Raw genomic sequence first — 11,308 nt, forward strand, 5'->3', positions numbered from 1 at the left:
CAGGCAAGCTCTCTTGGATCACTGGGCTATTTCATGAGTTGGGGGAGTGGGGGACAGAGAGGAGAGATGGTCTGAGCCAGAGACCACAAGCACCTTCTTGGGACTCACAGACTAGACTTGCAGGTGAGCCTGGGCTGGGAGTGGAGGTGATGAATAGGTGGGGGAGAGGGGATCATCGTAAATCCAAAGAATGATGTAATAAAATAAAAAAGAAAGCCCATCACCAAAAAATGCACAATTCAGGTGAGAGTGGGGTCAGCTCTGTGCACTACTCCCTCCAGCAGTTTCTCAGGGAAAGAAATATGATAGCAGTAAGTGAAGAGATGCTGTACAGTCCCCAGCCAAGTCCCCACCCACTCCCACATGGCCACGGAGAGGAGCCAGCTGGAGCCACTTGGCCCTGTCTGTCCCCACCCCGTGTAGGGGCAACAGTGTCAGGAAGAGAAGGCAAGGCCGAGAGATAAGACAACAAATGGGGCATGGGGGAGTTCACCGCTGTAGAATTAGCTGGTGCCCAGATCATGCTGGTGACTCATGAAGGGGAAGCAGTGGAAGGAGAAATGATGTGTGTGTAGCAGGGGAGTGCTTCAGACAAAGCCTTCCCCAGGGTCTCTGTCACCAGGGAGACAGCCAACCCTGTCCTATAGTCCCCTCCCTTCTCCCAGTCCTGGGTCCACCTCCTTCTACTCAGGAGTGGGTGGGGGAGAGATGGCACTCACTTTTGAGGAAGGGAATACATGCCTCACGGCAGCTTGTGGAAGAGAATATCCAGCTCTGGGGAAGGAGGAATGGCAGTGACCCCTACCCTCACCTTGGCAGCCCAGAGCAGTCCCACTGCTCCCAGCATCAGCTGCCCAGGCCTTAAGCCCCTGAAGGCCACATGTCATGGTTGGCCTGGAGGGGAGGAGAGGACAAGAGGGCAGAAACCTGAAGTGGGCCTGGCCAAGGCACTGGTGGGGAACTCACTACCCTTGTCTGAGAGTGTGGTAGCCCAAGCCACCCTCCTGGGAAACCCCATAGATACAGTCTTAACTACCCCAACGGGCAGAGAGGAAAGGTGGCCCTGGGGACTGTTTACTTTCATTTTTCTTTTCGGTAATAAACAAAGTCTTAGTTTAGGTGAGATACTCTGTGCAACCACAGCACCAAGGAGGAGCCCTGTCCCCTCCCTCCCGTTCCTGTGCCTCCTCTTCAGGATAAGAGGAAGAGGGAATTTCCAGATGTGGGAAAGACTTATCTCCTGTGCCCTACAACATGGAAAAAAAATCAGAGAATGGCCAGGGAGAGGAGAAGGGCCAGCAACAGCTACACCAGGTTCAGACCAGTCTCTGCGGTCCCACTCAGATGGGGCCAAAGCACCCAGCCCCTCTCCTCCCCTGGCTCCTGGCAGCCTGTTAAGTTTCAGCTGGTTGGCTAGTTTGCAGGCAATGTTTTCCAAGGCCAAGGAGGTGCCCAATATCTGCTGAGAGACCTCCACACCAAGCAGCTGCGTGTGCTGCTGTCCAGAACTTGCGGATCCCCGACATCATCCCCCAGGGCTCCGTGGAGTGAATGGTCTTTGGTTTCCATGGGAGGCGTAGTGTGTGTGGTTTTCCTTTTCTTCATCATCGCCACACAGGAGGCCTGGGAATCTCCACTGATTCTTCAATTTTAGGTTCATCTGGATTTCTTCTGGCATACCTGCAAGACAGTTGTTGTAGAAAACTTGAAGGTGACCTTGACAAAGATACCCCCAGATGTGTCCAGCTGTCCCTAACTGTGGGCAGAGGGAGAGGATAGGGTCACGCCTTAGGGAAAATTCTATTGGTTCCACACCTGCCAGAGCTATCCAGCATGGAAGACGCTACAACTGGACTCACCCAGGTGGAAACTCTTTCAGTTGAGCCTCTATGACTGTCCTGATTTTAAAGATTGTGGGAGGAGACAGAGACTCACTTGGAGGCCATGGCACCTTTCAACCACTTTCCATGAGGGGTATCAAAAGGCCTAGTTGCAGTGCACTGAAACCCACATGGATTCCTGCTGGAGGTAGGCCAGAAGGATACAGCAGTGTGAGGAGAAGGTATACAGACAGAGGTCCCTGGCACGGTTAGGCTGTCTTGGCCATTCTGGAGGGAGGCATGGCCAAGGCTGGTTTACAAGAGCAGTTTTCCACAGTGAGGAATTCCTGGTTTGATTTGTGATTGCTGAGAGCACGATGTTCATGGAGGGGACAGGGGTGATCTTCTTCTCCAGGCCCTGACTCTGGTCCTCCTCAGGCCAGTCATTTTCTGTGTGGTTACTCTGAGTCTTCTTAGAGCAGAGGTTATGGGAATGGCAGAGGCAGCCTTGGTGCTGAAGTGCTGCTGCTTGAGGTTGGCAGCCACGCTGTGCTGAACTTTGTAGGATGGGGAAAACACTTTTGGTCAGCTCAGCTGAAGATGGGCTTCAAGATGATGATGTCGATGATGATGTTGCCCTTTAGCTTCAAGCTCTTAAAGCCCAGGAGCATACAGGTGGCTGTTATCTTGTTGTCCCTCTGGCCCACCCACCAGCAAGTCCTGGATCTCTTCCTATGTATAACACATGGACACCATCAACTCTATCCACAGAGGGTCTTTCTAGTTAGGGGAGTGGCTCCACATAAGGCTTCATTCGTCATCTTCACGAAGCACATTCATCTATCAGTTTAATGATTTGCCTTAAAGTGCTGGGATTGAGAGTGAGAAATTTCCCGTGCAGGTTTTTATGGTGCCCTCAATATCTACCCCTGTGTCCCCTTAAGGTTCTGTCCATCAAAAGGCAGTGCTCTGCTGACCAGTGTATACAGCAGGACTCCCAGGCTCTATCCCTCAGGTCCATAACATTGTTATCCCATAGGAGTTCTGAGGCAGCAAAAGGGGGACTACCACAGAAGCTGTTAAAAACCCAGCTTTTTACCAAAATGAGATTGTTGCTGAAGCCAAAGGCTGCCATCCTGATATTCACCTCAGCACCCAAGAGTAGGTTTCCTGCCTTTAAGTCTCTCTGAACAATAACCTGCTGACAGTACTGCACAGCAGACACTATCTGCTGGAATTTGGCTCAGGCCTCTTTTTCTTTCATGTTTCCATGAGGCACCAGGTACTCAAACACTTCTACTCCATTGGCGTGCTCCACAAGATGGAGGGTTTTCTCAGTCTCAATCACTTCAAAGACTTTGACTATGTTGGGCTGATTCACTGCTTTTATCATTTTTATTTCTCTCAATGATCTTCATATCTATCCATTTTCTGGTCAGGATGTTTTGGGCCAACTTCACCCTGGAAAGTTGACCTGTGCCAATGGTCTCAAGGAGCTGCCTGTCAGCAGAGATGGCTGAGTTGTGGCCCCAGAGTGCATAGGGCTTACTGCTGGGCTTGAGTCAACATGTCCCAGGGTGGGTTTAAAAATGGGAAAAGCTGGTGATAGTCTTGGTCCAAATCACCTCAAAAGAAAATCACTTCCAAAGGAAGTTCACTTCATGAACTTATCTTTATAATGATTTCAAAACACAATTGCAAGTGATCTTGTCAAGATGGCAGCATAGGCAGACTCTGAACTCATGTTCTCCCAGAAACACAACCAGGTTACAATTATTCTTGGTAAAATTACCCTGGAGAGAAAACTGAAAACTGGATAACAAGAACTCCCACAACAAGAGACAGTCCTGACTCAGGTGGAAGAGGCAGAAATTCCTTCTGAAGAGAAAGAAAGCCACCTTTGTGAGCAGCAGACCTTCATGGTCAACCAGGTAGGAGCCACCGTATGGTACGTCACCTTCCCTGGAGAAGTGGGGACCTTAGCAGGGGCACATTTCCACTACAAGCATCCTTCACACTCAGCAAAACAGAGATAGGTATTCTATTATATGGCTTTACTGGCTATTAACAGCAACGGGGCAATACCCCCAGAAAAGCTATCAGACAAAAGCCAAAAACCCCCAGCTTTTAAAGGGCCCAAGCACAAATTCACCCATCTCATACAGCAACCTAAAATCACCAAAAGGAAAGCTGCACAGTACTTTGGTGAAAAGAGACTCACCTGGTATGCTCTGGGTGCATCTTGATGAGAGGTGAGACCCCTCCAGAGACTGAGACATTGGTGGTGGCCATTGTTGTGACCTAGTACAGGTGTGTTGACGTAGACCCTGGCAGACACCAGTGAAGTTCCTCCCCTGGCCTATCAGCTCAGGAGCCTGCCACACCCACTAGAGCACTAGAGTGCAGGTTTAATCCAGTTCAGCCAGGGCAGGAAGCCTGCCCTAGGGACCGGCACCACCCAACAGCAAGCCCTCAGGCTACTTGTTGGCCTGCATAGACTGGGTGCCTTGATCCTCTATGGGCAGCCTAATGTGTCCACCTTTGTGGGGCAGGGGCTGCGTGAGGACCAGGTGAACTGTGGGGGGGGGGGGCATTAGTGGAGAGGTGGGGGCCTCTGCAGTGGGGTGACTGGGTATGCTCTAGGGGGTAGGAAGTGTGCACAGAACAGAGTTATGTTGATGGTGTGTGTGGACCTGTGGGAGGTGGGGCTTATCAGTGGAAGAAGACCTGTGCTTCACAAACAGCCACAAAGAGGATTGGCCCCACCTTCCAAAGCCTGAAACAATTGGGTACTCCTGTGGCTAGGGCCAGCCCAACATAGCTGCAATCCTAAGAAAGCTGACAACAGCCTTGCAGGCCTGAGGCCTACAGTAACTCTAAGCCCCTGAGCCTAGCAACCAGCTACACTGAGTACATAATTAATAGGGAAACCGCAACAGGAGTGTGCTATTAGACGATGTAGCCAATGTGCTGGGGCTCCCCAAACCTGATTTACAAAGAGCCAGCCAGGGAGGGAAAGACTAGACTCTCTGGGTACCTGCAGTAAGAGCAACCTTGCCATAGAAGAAGGACAGAAGTAGCCAAAACAGGGTTCACCCCTGGATCATTTGGACTGGTGATGAGAGGAAAGCACACTGCTGGGCCTCAAAAGGCATCTCTTACATAAGGCCAATTCTCCAAGCTCAGGAGACATAGCCAACTCACCTAATACATAGATATAGGCACAGACAAAGAGGCACAATGAGGAGGTAAAGGAATACATTCCAAGCAAGGGAACAGGACAAACCCCCAGAAAAAGAATTACATGAAACAGAAATAAGCAATGAACCTGACAAAGAGTTCAAACAAAAACTCATAAGGATGCACACTAATACTGGGAGAAGACTGAATGAACACAGTGAGAACATCAGCAAAGAATTGGAAAATATAAAAAAGAACCAATCAAAAAATGAAGAATACAATACTGGAAATGAAAAATTCACTAGAGGGACCCATAGCAGAGTAGATGATACAGAGGAATGGATCAGCAATATGGACAAAAAGCTACAAGAAATAACCCAAGCTGATCAAATAAAAGAAAAAAGAATTAAACAGAATGAGAACAGTCTTAGGGAACTCTGGAACAATATCAAGCTCAGTAACACTCATATTATAGGTGTCCCAGAAGGAGAAGAGAGAGACAAAGGGGCAGAGAATCTATTTGAAGAAATAATAGCTGAAAACTTTCCTAACCTAAGGAAGGAAACAGACATCCAAATACAGGAAGTACAGAGAGCACAAAACAACATAAAACCAAAGAGAGAGGCCCACACAAGACGCACTATAATTAAAATGTCAAGAGTTAAAGATAAAGAGAGAATCCTAAAAGCAGCAAGAAAAAGGCAACAAGTGACATACAAAGGAAAGTCCATAAAGCTATCAGTGGACTTCTCAGCCAAAACCCTAAAGGCTAGAAGAAAGTACCATGACATATTTAAAGTCCTAAAAGGAAAAAAAATCTACAGCCAAGGTTATCATTCAGAATGGAAGGAGAGATAAAGACCTTCCCAGACAAGCAAAAATTAAAGGAGTTTATTTCCAATAAACCAGTTCTACAAGAAATGTTGAAGGGACTTATTTAGTGGGAAAGAGAAGACCACAAATAGGGATAAGAAAATTATCAAAAAAAAAAAAAGGCAATAAATCAATGGTAAAGGCAAAAATACAGTAAAGATAGCAAATCAACCACTTATGAAGACAATATGAAGGTTAAAAGACAAAAGTACGAAAATTACCCATTTCAATGATAAGACAGTAATAGCTAGACACACACAAAACAAGAAATTAGATATGATTTCAAAAACATAAAATGTAGGAGGAGGGGAGTAAAAAAGTAGAGCTTTTAGAAAAAGCTCCATCTAAAGAGAATATCAACTCAATATAAATTGCTATATACACCGAATAGTATAAAGAAACCTCATGGTAATCACAAACCAGACACCTATAATAAGCAAACAAGTAAGTAAGAGGAAAGAAATCAAATGCATTGCCAAGGAAATCCATCAACCCACAAGAAGAAGAAGAGAAGAAGAAAGGAACAAAGAAGAACAACTAAAACACCCAGAAAAAAGTAACAAAATGGCAATGAATACATGTTTATCAATAGCTACTTTAAATGTCAATGGACTAAACGCTCCAATCAAAAGACATAGGGTGACTGATTGGATAAAAAAACAAGACCTATGTTTATGCTTCATACAAGAGAATCACTTCAGATCTAGAGAAACTCACAAACTGAAATTGAAAAGATGGAAAAAGATATTCCATGAAAATGAAAAGAAAAGAAAACAGGGGTAGCAATACTTAGATCAGACAAAATAGACTTTAAAACAAAAACTGTAACAAGAGACAAAGAAGGGCACTACATAATGATAAAGGGAACAATCCGACAAGAGGATATAACACTTGTAAATATCCATGCGCCCAACATGGGAGGACCTAAATATATAAAGCAATTATTAACAGACATAAAAGGATAAATAGACAGTAACACAATAATAATAGGGGACTTTAACACTCTACTTATACTAATGGATAGATCATCCAAACAGAAGATCAATAAGGAAACATTGGTCTTAAACAACACATTAGATCAGATGGACTTAGCAGATACATATAGAACATTCCATCCAAAATCTGTAGAATACACATTCTTTTCAAATGTACATTCAACATTCTCCAGGATTGATCACATATAGGCCACAAAACAAGTCTCAATAAATTTAAGAAGATCAAAATAATACCAAGCATCTTTTCTAACGACAAAGGAATGAAACTAAAAATCAACTACAGGAAGAAAATAAGAAAAGCCACAAAAATGTGGAGATGAAACAAAATGCTACTGAACAATGATTGGGTCAATGAAGAAATCAAAGGAGAAATCAAAAAATTCCTGGAGACAAATGAAAATGAAAATATAACATGCCAAAATCTATGGGATACAACAAAAGCAGTTCTAAGAGGGAAGTTTATAGTATTTCAGGCCTACCTCAACAAAGAAGAAAAATCCCAAATAAACAACCAAACAGTGCACCTAAAGGAACTGGAAAAAGAAGAACAAATAAAGGCCACAATCAGCAGAAGGAAGGAAATAATAAAAACCAGAGCAGAAATAAATGAAATAGAGGCTAAAAATAAATAGAAAAAATTAATGAAACCAAGTGCTGGTTCTTTGAAAAGATAAACACAACCGACAAACCTTTAGCTAGACTCACCAAAAAAAAGGAGAGATGTCTCAAATAAATAAAATCAGAAACGAAAGAGGAGAAATTACAATGGACACAGAAATACAAAAGATCATGAGAGAATACTATGAAAAGCTATACACCAACAAAAAGGATAATCTAGAAGTAATGGATAAATTCTTAGAATCATACAACCTTCCAAAACTGGATCTAGAAGAAGTAGAGAATTTGAATAGGCAAATTACCAGTAAAGAGATCAAAACAGTAATCAAAAACCTCCCAAAAAATAAAAGTCCGGGACCAGATGGCTTCCCTGGTGAATTCTACCAAACATTCAAAGAAGACTTAATATCTATCCTTCTCTAACTCTTCCAAAAAACTGAAGAGGAAGAGTGTATTCCTAACTCATTCTACATTATCCTGATAATGAAGCCAACATTATCCTGATACCAAAACCAGACAAAGACACCACAAAAAAAGAAAATGATAAGCCAATATCACTGATGAACATTGATGCAAAAATCCTCAACAAAATATTAGCAAATTGAATACAATGCATTAAAAAGATCATACATTATGATCAAGTGGGTTTTATTCCAGGGATGCAGGGATGGCTCAACATCCACAAATCAATCAACGTGATACACCACATTAACAAAATGAAGAATAAAAATCATATGACCATCTCAATAAATGCAGAGAAGGCATATGACAAGATACAGCATCCATTTATGATAAAAACTCTAAATAAAATGGGTATAGAAGGAAAATACCTAAACATAATAAAGGCCATATATGAGAAACCCACAGCTGATATCATTCTCAATGGAGAAAAACTGAAAGCTATCCCTCTAAGAACAGGAACCAGACAAGGATTTCCACTTTCACTACTCTTATTTAACTAATATTGGAAGTCCTACCCAGAATAATCGGGCAAGAAAAAGAAATAAAATGGATGCAAATTAGAAAAGAAGAAGTGAAACTGTCACTATTTGCAGAGGACATGATTATATACATAGAAAACCCTAAAGAATCCACCAAAAAACTTTTAGAAACAATAAAGGAATACAGTCAAGTTACGGGATACAAAATCAACATCCAAAAATCAGTTGTGTTCCTATACACTAGTAAGAAAGTAGCAGAAAGAGAAATTAAGAATACAATACCATTTATAATTTCAAGAAAAAGAATAAAATACCTAGGAATAAACTTAACGAAAGAGATGAAAGATTTGTACACTGAAAACTATAAAACATTATTGAAAGAAATTGAAGAAGACACAAAGAAATGGAAAGTTATTCCATGTTCTTGGAGTGGAAGAATTAACATAGTTAAAATGTCCATACTTCCTAAAGCAATCTATAGATTCGATGCAATCCCTATCAAAGTTCCAACAACATGCTTCACAGAAATAGAACAAGGAATCCTAAAATTTATGTGGAACAAAAGACCCTGAATAGCAAAGGAATCCTGAGAAAAAAGAACAAAGCTGGAAGTATCACACTCCCTATTTCAAAATTTACTATAAAGTTATCGTAACCAAAACAGCATGGTACTGGCACAAAAACAGACACTCAGATCAATGGAACAGACTGAGAGCCCTGAAAGAAACCTACACATAGTGGACAGCTAATTTTCAACAAGGGAGCCAAGAGTGTACAATGGAGAAATGAGAGTCTCTTCAATAAACGATGTTGGGAAAACTGGACAGCCACATGCAAAGAATAAAAGTAGACCATTGTCTTACACCATGCACAAAAAAATCAACTCAAAATGGATTAAAGACTTGAACGTAAGACCTGAAACCATGAAACTTCTAGAAGAAAACATAGGCAACACGCTCTTTGACATCAGTCGTAGCAGCATATTTTCAAGTACCATGTCTGACTGGGCAAGGGAAACAAAAGAAAAAATGAACAAATGGGACTACATCAAACTAAAACGCTTCTGCACAGCAAAGGAAACCATCAACAAAACGAAAAGACAACCTAACAGTTGGGAGAAGATATTTGCAAACCATATATCAGCTAAGGGGTTAATATCCAAAATATACAAAGAACTCATACATCTCAACAACAAATAAACCAACAACCCAATTGAAAAATGGGTGAAAGATCTGAACAGAGATTTCTCCAGAGAAGATATACGATGGCCAACAGAAACATGAAAAGATGTTCAACATCATTAACTATCAGGGAATGCAAAGGAAAACTACAATGAGATATCATCTCACTCTCACCAGAAGGGCTATAATTAACAAGACAGGAAACAACAAGTGTTGGAGAGGATGTGGGGAAAAGGTAACCCTGGTACACTGCTGGTGGGAGTGCAAACTGGCACAGCCACTATGGGAAACAGTATAGAGTTTCCTCAGAAAATTAAGAACAGATCTACCATGTGATCCAGCTATTCCACTGCTGGGTATTTATCCAAAGAACTTGAACACACAAATGCATAAAGATACATGCACCCCTCTGTTCCTTGCAGCATTATTCACAATAGCCAAGACTTGCAAGCAACCTAGGTGCCCATCAAAGGACGAATGGATAAAGAAGATGTGGTATATATACACAGTGGAATACTACTTAGCCATAAGAAATGATAAAATCCGGCCATTTGTGACAACATGCATGGACTTTGAGGGTATTATGATAAGTGAGAAAAGTAAGAGAGAGAAAGTCAAATACCATATGATCTCACTCATAAGTAGAAGATAAAAACAACAAACAAACAAACACATAGCAACAGAGATTGGATTGGTGGTTACCAGAGGGAAAGTGGGAGGGAGGAGGGCAAAAGGGGAGATTAGGCACAAATGTGTGGTGACGGACTGTAATTAGTCTTTGGGCGGTGAACATGATGCAATTTACACAGAATTTGAAATATATTGCAATGTACACCTGAAAGTTATATAATATTATAATCCAATGTTACTGCCATAAAAAAATAAAATGATCTAAAATTTAAAAAAAAAGACAACAAATAAATAAAACAAAAGAGAGGGTTTACAGGGACCAATGTAGACACTATGACACAAATTGAGGGCTGTGATTAACTCTGCTGTACATCTGAAATCCAAAAATAAATAAGCAAACACACAAAACAAAACAAAACAAAAACACAATGGCAGACAAAAATTAAAATCTGAAACCTACTCTATCAAACGATATAAAAAAGAGAAAATGAGAAAAATAAAGAAAGAAAAATGAAAAAATAGAATAAAGGAAATGAAAATATGAGAAAAAGAAAAATGAGAATAAAAAGGAGGTAATAAAGCATGACAAAAAAGAAAAGAAACAAAAAGTTAAGAAATTAAATAACAAGAGAATGAAGTAAAAAAAAGGCATAAAGAAAAAATTGTGAAATAAAATGGAAAGAGTAAAGAAGAAATGAGAAATAAAAAAGAAAAGAATAAATTTAAAAATTGAGAAAAATTAAAGAATAAAGGAAAAAATTTAAAAAGAAAGAATAAAGTAATGAAGAAAATAATTAAAAAATACAAAACAGACACCCTCCTTCCCCCCCAAGTCAATGTGATGTAGTCAAAGGAAGAAACGAGTGAACTTTGCTCAAATCCTCAAATCAGCTTCCTGAGCTAGAAGGATGCACAGCCAGGCAGTGGACTCCTTCCTGAAGCCCAGCCAGGGAATGACTCCTCAGGAGGTCATATCAAAAATTCAACTGAATAGGACTGAGAACAATCAACTCAGTTTTATCTACCGTAGTGGTTCTCTTTCACTTTTTGACTTCAAGAACTCTTTACAC

The 11,308-nt window shown here is 41.4% G+C and overlaps 1 pseudogene; it reads right to left on the reverse strand.

The window, feature by feature from the left end:
• Positions 1 to 1,604: 1,604 nt before the first annotated feature.
• LOC103550059 (serine/threonine-protein kinase MARK2 pseudogene) lies at positions 1,605 to 4,112 on the reverse strand (annotated as a pseudogene).
• Between the last annotated feature and the right edge of the window lie 7,196 nt (positions 4,113 to 11,308).

Source organism: Equus przewalskii, chromosome 20 (assembly GCF_037783145.1).
Source record: "Equus przewalskii isolate Varuska chromosome 20, EquPr2, whole genome shotgun sequence".
Classification (NCBI taxonomy): Eukaryota; Metazoa; Chordata; class Mammalia; order Perissodactyla; family Equidae; genus Equus; species Equus przewalskii.